General features: G+C 46.1%; 1 protein-coding gene across 1 annotated transcript in view; it reads right to left on the reverse strand.

Moving 5' to 3' along the window:
* PIK3R5 (phosphoinositide-3-kinase regulatory subunit 5) overlaps positions 1-12206 on the reverse strand; it is a 276234-nt gene extending 264028 nt beyond the window's left edge. The window contains exon 1 of the mRNA XM_069200312.1: positions 11728-12206. The gene's annotated coding sequence lies outside the window, so the exon portion shown is untranslated. The remainder of the gene's footprint in view (positions 1-11727) is intronic.
* Positions 12207-12969: the final 763 nt, after the last annotated feature.

The following is a 12969-nucleotide window of genomic DNA, read 5'->3' on the forward strand; positions in this document are numbered from 1 at the left end:
GGCCTCTTTGCTGACAGCACTGCCAACAAGTTATTGAGGCTTTCAGCCTGGCTATGGGCCCAACCTATCTGGATACCAGTCTCATCAGACTCTCTAGACCAGTGCCCTGGCGCTCACCTATCCATTACGTGGAAGGGTCCAATAACACTGACAAGTGGGGGGTGGCAGATAGTCAAGAAGAAAATGGTAGACAGATTGGTGACAACAAAAGGCTGGTGTTGGCTGAGACCCCCACTGGCATCCGATAGCACAGACTCTCTCTGGAGTGAGTTCTGGAGTCTGGGTGGTATCAGGCCAGTGTCTTTGAGAGGTTCCCACATCCGAAAAAGAGTTAGTTGTGTGTCAGGCTCCGTGCAAGGTTGAGAGAAGCAGGGAAATGTCAGTCACATGTCACGATCTGCCAGAGGAGATCGCGACGTGTCATCCGTTTGGAGGATGTAGATGGGCTGTGAATGCTGTGTGTGTATGTGCTGCCTGGTGAGTGAGGGAACGCAGTGCTGTAAGAGTGTTCCGCAGTGCTTAATTTGTGCTTGTTGTTTCCGGTGCTGAGCACCGGCACTTATTTGTGAGGGCCGGGGCTTATTCTTATGCCTCAAGCATTTGCTGCGAGCAAAAGACACATATGGGAAAGACGGAAGAAGGAAAAACTAAAAAGCGTCATAAAGGGAGAAAGTAGAAAGTAGAAAGTTGCAGGATGAGCTGAAGGGGCAGGGGTGGCCGTAAATGGACTGAAGAGGCCCGAGATGGCTTAAGGATTACGCTGCCTCACTATTCAGTGCTGGTAGATTTAATTACAGCAGCCTCGTGTTTAAGAGAAGGGCTTTGAGCACCAGCACCTCTTTATTTACAAATTAAGCGCTGGTGTTCCGAGAGAGCGAGACCACAGTCCGAGGAGGCGTGGATGCCCAGTGGAGGATGGGCTGAGCCCAGAAGAGCTATTTCTTGTGTACTGGTGGGACATGCTTGTAAGCAGATTCTTTCTGAATACCCTGTGCCTGAATATACCTGATTAACGTTTTGAGGGTAGCTGGCAGAGTGTGTACAGCCAGCTTTACTCTAGTGCAGAACATGAAGTCACTCAGAAGAGACACCACCCCCTCCCTCTGAAAATCCCCACATCGCTGGGGAAGCCACCTAAAAAAACCTTCTCATGCAAAGTGCCGCAAGCATTAGTGTGCGTGGGGGGAGTGGAGGCAGCCGCAAGCAGGCCTCTCCTGCACTAATGAAGCCTTGAGTGGGCACAGGGGGCCCTGCTGGGCCAGGAAAGCACCGGGGGAAGAGAGAGGAGTGAATGAATGACGGGGTGGGGGATTACACAGGTGTGATCTGTGTCTGAATTATTAATTTCTGGTGCTTGGTCCAGAGAGGTAAAATGTCATCCGGAAACTCCCCTGTGGTCTTGTTGAAAAACGTTCACGGACAAGACTTCCCTGCCCTTGGGGCCCTGACGATACCTACTCTCCTCCCTCCAGTGGTAAGAAATCCCTGTGTGTGAGTCAGACTCGTGGGCTAGTTACCAGTCAGCCTGCTGACAACATGGGCTTGTCATAATGTCACACGCATGGTACCGAGCCATTCTGTAGAGAGTTTTCTATGCATCAACACAATCTATTCTTTGGATAGACAGAATCAAGTTTCAAGAAGTAGCCCTCCAAGACCTCCTCCCCTACACTTAATAAATGATTGTCTAGTCTGTACTTTTTCTTTTGATAAAGTAAAAGTACATTTATTACACACACACAGACACTACTCAATACTATGCAACAATTTACAAATATACACAAATTGATGGAATTACTCTTGGATGACATTGTGTCATCCCCAATCTCTCATGTCTCCCCTAAGGGGAAATATAATCCAACAACCCACCTGGCAAACCATCCCCGGTATCCCAATGCAACATTTGACTGTAATGTAGAAAGAGCACACCTAAACCTGGCAATTACGTTCATCTACTTTACAAAGAGGTGGCTGTCAGTCTCACTACTCAAACTTGCATCAACAAGGAACATGTGGAGACAAGTTTAAGCAATTTAAAGGTTAGGATTACTTTTGGATTACTCCTGCATTACTTTCAAATTACTCTTGATTAATATTCAGATTGCTGTTGATTAACATTGCGTAATACCACCCAATACCCTTAGAGGGTGCAGTACCACAAGCAAAGAACAAAAGTCCCAACAAGCTTGTGCTTCCCCTAGCCCAACGAGGGAGCATTTACCTGGTGTGGGGGTGTCCGGGTGGGACCGGGCACCCACAAGGCAGCACACCAGCTCTGGCAGCAGCGCGGTTCTCCCCAGTACAGCGGAAGAGCTGCTCATTTCCTATGTGTTCTGCTCCAAAATGACTTGCAGGGCACCAGCATTTAGTTAAGGCCCCTAGCCGGCTTGTGGTGGCCCCAAGAAAATGGGGCCACCACCAAACAAGTGCCCCTAAACAGCGGGCGCTGCAGGAGCAGCGCAGCATCCCCCATTGCACTTTGTGTCCCCACCCTAGGTAGGGTTAGACAAAAGAATTGTAACCCCCCAAGAGTTTCAATGCTAGGTGAAGCACAAGCTTGTTAGGACTTTTGTTCTTGCTTTAGGGACTGCGCCATCGAGGGGTGTAGGATGGTATTATGTAATGTTAATTAACAGTAATCTGAATGTTAATCAAGAGTAATTTTAAAGTAATCCAAGAGTAATCCAAAAGTAATCCTAAACTTTCGGTTGCTTAAGTATGTCTCCACATGTTGCTTGTTGATGCTAATTTGAGTAATGAGACTGACAGCCACCTCTTTGCAAAGTAGATGTACTTAATTGCCAGATCTAGGTATGCTCATTCTACATTCCATCAAATGTTGCATTGGGATACCGGAGACGGTTTTCCAGGTGGGTTGTTGGATTATATTTCCCCTCAGGGGAGACATGAGAGATTACACAATGTCATCCAAGAGTAATTCCATCAATTTGTGTATATTTGTAAATTGTTGCATAGTATTGAGTAGTATGTGTGTGTAATAAATATACTTTTACTTTATCAAAAGAAAAAGCACAGACTGGACAATCATTTATTGAGTGTCTTGCTTGTGTGCTCGTGAGAGGGGATTACTAGCCCACACCACCTCCCTTTAGCAAGCCTTGAATGGTCTGCAACGCTACCCTGTGAGAGTCAAGAACTCCAATGGGGTGTTTGGTTCCCAGTGGTGGTCATGTGGGAACCCATTACTTGTGCAGGCCACACAACTAATGACCTACCTCGCAACATTTCTACTTGCGCCAGCCCAGTCTTTCTCCCAACTAGTCCTCGGGGGTGGTAAGAGGTCCATCTTACCTGGCCCTGGCATGCGCCTCGCTGGGCCTGGAGTTCTTCAGGGGCAGAGTCCCTGCCCCAGGGGGCAGTCAGGGGGTTCTTCCTTCCAGTTGCCCATGACGTCTGTCTGCAGTCCCAGCGTTCAGCAGTGAAGCACAGCCAAGAAAGAGAGATCTCCCCTGTGCCGGACCATTTAAGTGGGGGCGGAAGTGTCCAGCAGGCCTGCACCTCTGGCCTATCCAAATGTGCCACATCACTTCCTTGCCCCGTCCCCTCCTTCCTGCACAGTCTTCTGGGATAGCTCAAAATGATGTGATCCAGGAGTTAGTTGCTACATGTGCTCTGAAAGTCTCAGCCCCTCCTCCCTGACATTCCTCCCAGGGCCTCTCCAGCCTACTCCTGGCAAGGAAGGACAGCTGGTTGATTGATGCAATGCCCTGCTCAGGCAGGTGGACAGAGCAGTAATTGGCCCTAATCCTGATTTGAGTCAGAGATATCCCTGGATGACCCATAAGTTGTACAACTATGCTTTTGTAACCTACAGTATTATTCTTTTCTTACAGGTTTTGGTGTGACTCTGGTCTCGGTGAACCCCAGAGGACTGGAGTTGCACCCCAAGCTATCCTTCCCCGTTGACATTTAATGGAGTGTGCCTACAATGCAAATACAGTAAGCGCACTGACATTGGTATATCATGGAGTGTCCCTACAGTGAAAAGACAGTAAACACACTGACTATCCCTCACATGTGTACACCCATCTCATGAGGCCTACTCCAGGTCACCACCCACTCTGCATAGTCTCTTCTGCGCCAGACTACCTAAGCGCAGTTCTTGGGCTGCACACGCCAAGAATCTTTCCCGCGGAGCCCTCACGAGTGCACATTCAGGTGCACACATGATCACTTGTAACCCGCCCAGGGCCTCTTGCTCTTGCTGCGTCACAGCAGCCGTTCCTTAGCAAGGTGGCACCGGCGGTAAACATGTGCAATCCATTTTACCATCAGTTTACTGTGGGTGAGTCACCGACTAGGAGGCTCCCTCACTGTAAAAGATCAAAAACCAAGTGGTCAAAAAAGTGAAGAATCAGGGCGGACCTGATGGTCAGAACTGTCCTCTCACAGCTTTCTATACTTCATAGGACCATTGAGCTATTGTCTCAGTACACCTTATTATTATAGCCAGCTGAGCTTCAGAACTCCCCAACTCACCTTTCAATACTTTAAGCCTGTCTGCATTGAACCAGTCAAGCTTTGGCCTCAATAGAGACTATCCTTACCGCCAATATAGATTTGCATCTCACCAAACGAGCTTCAAAACCAGTTGACCTGCTGTGTACAGAGTCAACCGAGCTCCAGAACCAACTGATTCTTTCTGTGAAGAGCCAAACAACCTAGAGACCAGTCTGAGGTTTTCAGGAGACAGCCAACCGAGCTTTAGAACCAAATAAGTCTCTTTGCATATGTCACTGACTTCAATGGGACTCTTCTGCACTGAGACGACAGAGAACGTAAACCAACTGAGCTTCTGTATATAGAATCAGTCGAACTTCAGACCAATCGGAGTCCTGTTTGTAGAGCGTGCAAAAAAAGTTGGCTTCAGTAGAACACATTTATAGACCCAACCAACTCTTAGAAAAAGAGCCATAAACCAAACTGTTTTTTTTCTCGCCAACCAACCTGTAGGACTCTCTAAGCTTTTCTGTACAGATACAACTACATTTCAAACATATCTAAGCCTCTCTAAACAGAGGCGACCAAGTTCCACCTTCCTCTGAGCTTTTTTTGTATGGAACCTATGAGCTTCAAAATTAAATAAGCCTTTGTGGACAGAATGCCTAGGCTTTATGTCTAAGTGAGCCTTTCCATAAAAACTCAACAAAAACTTCAATCCCATCTGAGCTTACAGAGCTAAACACACTTCAGAACCAGCTCATGCTCAGTTCATAGCCAGCCAACCTTCAAAACAAACTAAGGCGCACAATATTAAGTTGAAGTCGCTACAAAACCAAGCATTTCTCTCTGTGAAGTTAGAGCCACCTATGCCCCTCTGTACAGTCAGCCATGTTTCAATATCAACTGAGATTTTCTTCAAAGCCAACATACATGCAAACCAACACAGCTTCCTGCACACTGCCAACTAAGCACATTCTTAGATCGCAAAACTAGTCTCACCATCAATAGTCATTTCTACATAGCCAACATTTTAATTCACAAAACAAACTTCTTCCCTAATGCCAGGGAATTGCCCCTGTGTTGTGCTCCATCCACAATGTTCATACATGACCTGTATTGTCAATGAGCATCCCTAGAGCTCCCACAGGATTTTCACAGTGACCACACTTCCTCCAGGCTCTATCAACACTCTTACCCCTCAATTATCAATGAATTACTCCTGTGTGCTCAAGAACATTTCCTAAAGTCAATGTTTTGTCCCCTGACTCCGTGAACTGCATCTGCAGCATCCTTATGTGCTGGAAGTAAGATGCTGGGTGCGGCACTACCTCCAAAACAATAATCCTGGTGTTCTAAAGGTGAATTAGCACCGGAGATGCCTTTAAATGTTAGTTTTATCTTGTCACACTTGCTGTGCATTCAGAGACAGAGGTCAAATGTCAGACAAATTGCTGTTCTTCCTTTTAACATGCAAATTGATGTTTATTTTTCTTTGCCTTCAAAAGGAGAGGATTTTAAAAAGTGGACTACATGAAATTCTTGCTGGTGTGAAAGGCAAGGCTGTAGGATTTTTTTAAAACATACATAAAAATGTAAATACCTATAAATGAACTGTACAATTTAGAAAATATATCAGCAGTAATGAAAGCACATAATACATGTTTTTTTTGTAATTCCGAACTGTGATTGAAACTACATTTCAATGGAATCAAAACAAATCAAGATGCTTTATTTAATGCTGCACAAATGACAAATATTTGCTGAAACACAATTTCCACGCATAATTGTTTGTGAACTGTATAGTTGTAGAAGTAAAACATGTCTGTATAAATTAAGTGGTCATTTCAATGGAGAATGCACTGTCTGTAAATGACAATGTGCTACTACACCATGCTTTAATAAAATATTTGTGACTTTGAGCTCCAAAAGGACCCATCAGCTAGATACTACACTCTTACCACTCTTGCTGAATAGGGGTGGCTCATTTTCTACGCTTTGCCCTATGAGTGGATCGGCGTATTCCGAACACTGAGCAAACTCTTGTTATTCCCAGTGTTATTTAACAAACCCAGTTATCATTGGGTGTATTAAATACCTCACCCTTTATAACTATAAATGTAAAAGAGGAAATGTGAATGCCATTTACTGTACCATGCAGTGTTTGGTTCATTAAACACCAAAACCAGCATGTTATTCCCTAAAACTCAGAATAGGCACTATTTATTGTACCCAATAAATGTCTTACCATGGGGTATCGTTATTTATGAAGTGTGATGAACAACACTTTGATTCCAACAAACTTATAATCAGGGTCTTGGTCTTCGTGTAATATTTGGATTTTTTTTTCCTTTTTTTTACAATCTTCATGAGTTCAGTGATGTAACAATAAAGGCAGCATTCCGACTCTCAAAAGTGTTCCACCACCACAGCAGCATCCATTAGTTCGATTCACAATTTCCACAAATTCTTGCACAGTTCCTATTCACTACTGCCAAAGTCCTCATGGATTTCCACTCACTCCACTAATTCCCCACGTGCCCCTGTACTCTCTCCAAATAGCCTATTAATTACCTGTGCATTGTCCACGAATTCCCGAACCACAGTACAAATACTGTTTCCACCATGGACAGGGATTTAGCTGTCAGTACAGCAGAAGGAGCACTGGCACCCAGGCTCAGAGGCACGAGGGGCCCACTGCACCCCAACCACAGCATTTGAAACTAAGGGATGGGGACACTTTCCCTGTTTGAATTATGACCAATGGCACCTTTGCTATGCTATTCACCTCATATACAAATTCATCTCACACTTTCCACCAGTTTCTCCATCTATTCTGACCACATTCTCCATTACTTAGTTGTAAAATCACCATGAATTTCCCCATGCACAGGGCCCCATTGTTACACTCCCTTCCTACCCTTGGAGAATATTACCTAATTGACCATGAACTGCACACACTCCCTTTAATTATCTGTGTTTATTCCATTTACACTTTCTGTGATTTCCCAAACACTACTCATGCCCTGCCCACAGGAACCACAAATCCCTGCATAATAACCATTTACAGCTCTCATATGTCCATCCATTATCCTAAATTGTCTACACACTCTCCGTGAATTTCTCCTCATTGTCCACGCATCGGCCTAACATTTTTACTTAATGACCTGGCAACTCCAATGGATTCCCTACACATTTCCACAAACTCAATTGCTGTTTTTGTCATAGTGTCCTAAAATTCTTTTCACACCGTTTAGGTATTCCACATGTAGTGCTATCATTCGGCACCTGCAGTGTCATTAATCTCCTACTGAGTCCACACATTCCTTTCATAATGCCAATGAATTACTGCAACAGTGTCCATAGGTTAGCCCCAGGTGGAACTTCAATTACGTCAGAGCAATCAGAATAATTTGGTACAGAATTATCTCTAATAATGCAATTATTCCTGCTCACATAATTAAGAGTAATTTGGGGAAAGAATCCTACTGCGAGAGCTAATTTAGTGAGCATGAGCGACTGCTTGCACTCACTGTACCTGTTCTGCTGCATTTAGCACTATTTCTTAGTGCAAAATGCATCCTTGTGTCCATTTTGGCTACAAGAGTGCATGTTGCACTAAGAAATAGCACCAAATACCGGGAGCAAGTTGTGAGGAATCCTGCGACCAAGACCACATGTAGTGGCTGCTCATGCGAGCTATTCTTGTACTGCTGCATTTTACACTATTTCTTAACAATAAAATGCATTCTCGCTGCTATTTTTGACATGAGGGGGCATTTTTCACTAAGAAAAAGTGCTAAACGCAGAACTAATCTTCTGGCATAATCATGTGTAATCCTGAGGAATTAATAGGAAATTGCATGTATTTACCCTACACTGAATTACATGAGTTACACCCACCACTACCATAAATGTCATCATGCTGCCAATACATTTCCTAATAGTACTTATTCACAGTTCTCAACTTATGTGTGAAGTCCAGTCACAAAGCTCATGAATTCCCCTTAAGGTGTCCATAACAGCCCGCAAAGAACTCACGATTCTCCACTGTCTTCAGGAAAGGACAGGGGGAAATTGTAAATAAAAATTAAATAAACCCCTCCTTTAGTCAAATAACTCCCCCTCCTATTGCTGTGCCCAGAAAAGTTGGTGGCCACCACCTCACCGCCAACTTGTGTGCCAGAGGAACTATAGTTTAAAATTGTCGAACTTTAAATATGGCCCTCCGTGATAGCTCACAGCCTGCAAACTAAGCCACCGACCCGAAACATAACTATCACGACATTAGCAAATTTAAGATGACCGGTCCATGGACACAGGGGAGACAGAAGCCAGGCAGTTGCCAGGGGCATGGTAGCGATCCCAGGAAAGAGTGTGATGGGCCCTGATTTGGCAGGCAGGAGATGACCGAGACTGTCTGGCATCTTAAAAACATTCTCACTTTTGGACTGGCAGTTAGCCAAAACATTATGGAATTTAGCGAAAGAAATTGAAAGTTTATTCTGTGCATGGGCAATGAACAGTAAAAACAAAGAAACATCGTGAATTTTGTAACCATCATTTTCCTAACAGATTTATCACAAATTAATGTATTTAACTGGCAGCATTTTAGAAGGGGCTAGCTTCGCCCCAAATTCCCAACGACAGTTTCCTTATCAAAGTTAGGTAGAAAATATGTTAAAAAGAAAAAAAAACACCAATGATCTATCCTGCATGCTGCAGTCTTCACTTGAAACGACCCCAATACCTTTGGCACATGAATGCACCAATCGTTGCAATTTCTCCACCGTGAACACACAATCAAATGCCTCTAATAATGCCATAAACCAACGAAATACGTATTCCCCAAATAAGCAACCTAACAAAAATGTCCACACTACGTTTTTTGAAGCCATCAAACCTTGACACGTTCGTGCCACCATCAGTCCATGAAATGTCGGCAAACGTCATTATCTCGTGATTTTTTTAAATAAATTCAACACATTAAAGGCCACCAGCCAATGAACTCGGCGCGATATTCAGCTACCTGTGATTCCATCGCGAATGCAATCAAGCAATGACATATGTTCAGTTTAATTAATCTGTGAAATACTGCTAATGCTTCGACTCGTGGAAAGACCCCCGTGTCTCGCAATCCCATTGATCCAGTAAATATATCTAGGACTTAAATCCACCATGCCAGCACACAAAGGCAGTGCTTAATTTGAGCCCTGGCTGCAGGTGGGCCGAACCTCAATGGACTTGGATCCAGAGCACAGATATAAAAACACAAGAGGGGTAAAGCAGGAAGGGAAAGACGAAAAACGATGGCAAGGGGAGGGGCAGGGGTAAAAGAACCTGCAAGAGTGAGACAGAGAGGCAGGGAGTTTCTAGAGGCTTCTGAGCAAACTTTGGCCCCGATACTTGTTCTTTTACAAGATAAGTCCTGCCAAGCAACGGGTTCTAGTGACGTTAACAAAGAAAAGGGTTTTCAATGCTGCCAACTAGAGACATATCCATAAGGACACAGACCAATAAAATGCCCCAAATCCCTGAAGCATACGGAAAAGCACGACCGCTTTGAAACCTAAACTGTCTCCAATGAAATCAGCCCATGGAATCATGACAGTGATATAAGACAATGGCATTTGTCATCTGCAATGAGAAGAGAGATGCTTCCCCCCCACCCCAATGTCAGTAACCAATTAACTGCCCTCGCGCCATCAACCAGTGAACTATCCCTTGTGCCATCAACCAGTGAACTATCCCTTGTGCCATCAACCAGTGAACTATCCCTTGTGCCATCAACCACTGAAATGTCCCACTGCCGTCCGCACGAAAAATAAATTCAGTGCCGCCGCCGCCACAAAGAACATTTCAATCCACCAACCTACGAAGTGCTCACAGTGCACTCACATTTAAAAAAACACAGAGACCCACGAAATCCATGGATTGCCTAAGTGCTATAAGCCATAAAATAGCCCACGAACAATCAACCCAAGTCGCTCGTGCCACTTATCGAGGAATTGTCCTCATGGCTATCAGTCTATGCCATGCCCTAATGCCGTAAAATAATCGAATTCCGCAGTGGGCCCGGGCATGAAATGCATCAAAGTAAATTAGGCAAGGAAAGTCTAACAAGACTTTGAATATAACACCAGCACACAGCTGTTAGCAGGTGGCAATAAACACGGTACTGCCTGCCGGGCATGCACCGCAGAGGGTAATGCGGATGCTTCAGCGGGTGGTAATGCGGGTAGCGCTGCAGGTCATACTGCCACAAAGTGTGCATGTGAGCCGGGAGTACTGCAGGGTACTGCAGGCGGCAGTGCGGGTAGCATCAGGCACCTCTGCAGGTGGTATATGCAGGGAGCAGGGCAGCGGTTCTCGGGTTTCTGCTGGTGGTTTTAAGGGTTGTATTTCATGCCTGCTGCACAAGGGGCGGCAGGGGTGCTCTAAGGTGTACTCTATGCCTTGAATGAAGTGTTGCTAGTGCCAATGCATCTGGAACTGCAGAAAGTAGGACTAAAGGTGGCACCAGATATGGAAGGGCAGGTGCCACTCAAGTGCTCCTGAAGTAGGAAGTGTAGGTGGTACTGAAGACAGCACTGGAGGTGGTACCGAGGGCATGATTGCAAGTGGTACTGGAGGCAGTAAATCCAGCGGTACTGCAGGTGCCAGTGGTGGTTGCACATCAGGTGGGAGTGAAGCCTGAACTTCAAGGTGAAGCACAGATGGCACTGCAGGCGGTAACCTGACGGTACTACTGCAGGCGGTATTGCTGGTAGCTATGAAGCCCACACTAACGGTAGCACTACCGGTGATGGTGACAACACGTAATGTGACACTGCATATTGTACTGTAGGCAATACCGGGCACGGTACTGCGTGTGCTGCTGCTTGTAGTCCCTCCAGTAACACTGCAGGCGGTGCTGGCGGTTGTATTAGAGAAGTACTGCGGGTGTCACACCCGTTGATACCAAAAGTAGTATTGCAGGGGATGCTGGTAGTAACGAAGGCCGGTAGTACCGTGGGCGGCGCTGCAGGGAGGCGGCACTGCGTGGTAATGCAGACTGTCCTTTGTGTGGTATGGTTGGCGGTCCTACCAGCTACTGCAAGCGCTACCCTGACACTCATACTCACGGGGTGCTTTCAGCTCTGCCTGCCCCAGCCAGGGCCGAGTGGCGCACGTCCAGCAGCGGGAGTGCAGCGCACCCGGGGCTGGTGTGTGTGCTGGAGGTGGTGCGAGAGGCAAGGGGCCCGGGGAAACAGTCACACCACTCACCTGTTGCTGTCCGGAATGGCCGGGCCGGGTGCGTCCATACCGCCCTCCGAACGTATCTGCCCGGACGGCTACAGGCCCTCGCAGCAGTTAGATGTGTGCTCGGCTCCTGCCCTCCGAGGCAGGTAGTTTCCCGCCGGGTCCTCCTTCTGATGGGTTTTGGTTCTGGTAGCCTTCAGCTCCTGTCATTGGCGCAAGTTATTTGCCCGTCCTGCTCTTGCCGCGGATGACATCCTGCTCTCCTTCCCCTCTTACCATGTCTGTAGCTCAGGAGAGATCCTCTCTGCCTGGTTGTAGTCGCTGCCGGGGACTAAGAAAGCGCCGTAAGGTGGAGAAGGAGGGGGGCCCGGGGCTCTGGGAGCGAAGAGCGGAGGCAGAACTATTGCAAAGGGAGATCTTAACCCCCACCTGTGGAGTAGCTGCGTAAACACTAATGCCAGTCGAAACAGGAACTCTCGTGCTGCCCCATCCTCCCACCTCATTCACACAGTGTAGAAAGCACTTACTGTTAGAGCCTGAATAAGGAACCATGTGGGTTTGGGCGGAGTCCGCAGCCCCTCCCACACAAGCTCTTCCCCTGCGTTCTCTTTGTGAGCATCAAAATAAAGGCGAGTACCGGCTCTTCGAGACAATACCCATGAGCCAAACGGCATCTGCATAAAAACAACAAGGTACTCAAGCCCGCCTAACTGTTCATTACGCTCAGAGGGACTAGTGTAAATAAACAACAGCACATTTAGAAACGAGCATGACAATGCCAATAGGTCTGGATGTACAGGGATGTTGTATGGTAATGTGAAGCATTACCAGTCTTGGGAGAAACAAGGAACTGTGGAATATTATTGGTGGAGGTTAAAATGTCAGGTGACAGTTGTTCCTACTCTTCCATTCTTAATTTTATAATGCTGGTAACCTGGCAGAGGATGCACGACCAACCCCATCTCCCCAAGGAAAGGACCAACTAGGTTGATTCATGGAGTTTCTTCACTACTACTCAAAGTTGGTCAGCAATTTTGTAGAGAAGACAGCAGGTGTGACCCCATCACAAACGTGGCAATATCCTGTGTGCCTTATTTCAAGCGCAGTATACATTATGGCAATTCTAATAAGACAGATGGGATATTTGCCAAATTTGTGACAGAGTAACCCATGCACCAAACTCTTAATCAGGTTCAGAGGTTTTAAGAGAATTGCTAAGAAAAGGCGAAGACAGGAGGAAGTTTTCAAGAGGATTAAATATGAAAT

This window comes from Pleurodeles waltl, chromosome 7, assembly GCF_031143425.1.
Source record: "Pleurodeles waltl isolate 20211129_DDA chromosome 7, aPleWal1.hap1.20221129, whole genome shotgun sequence".
Lineage (NCBI taxonomy): Eukaryota > Metazoa > Chordata > Amphibia > Caudata > Salamandridae > Pleurodeles > Pleurodeles waltl.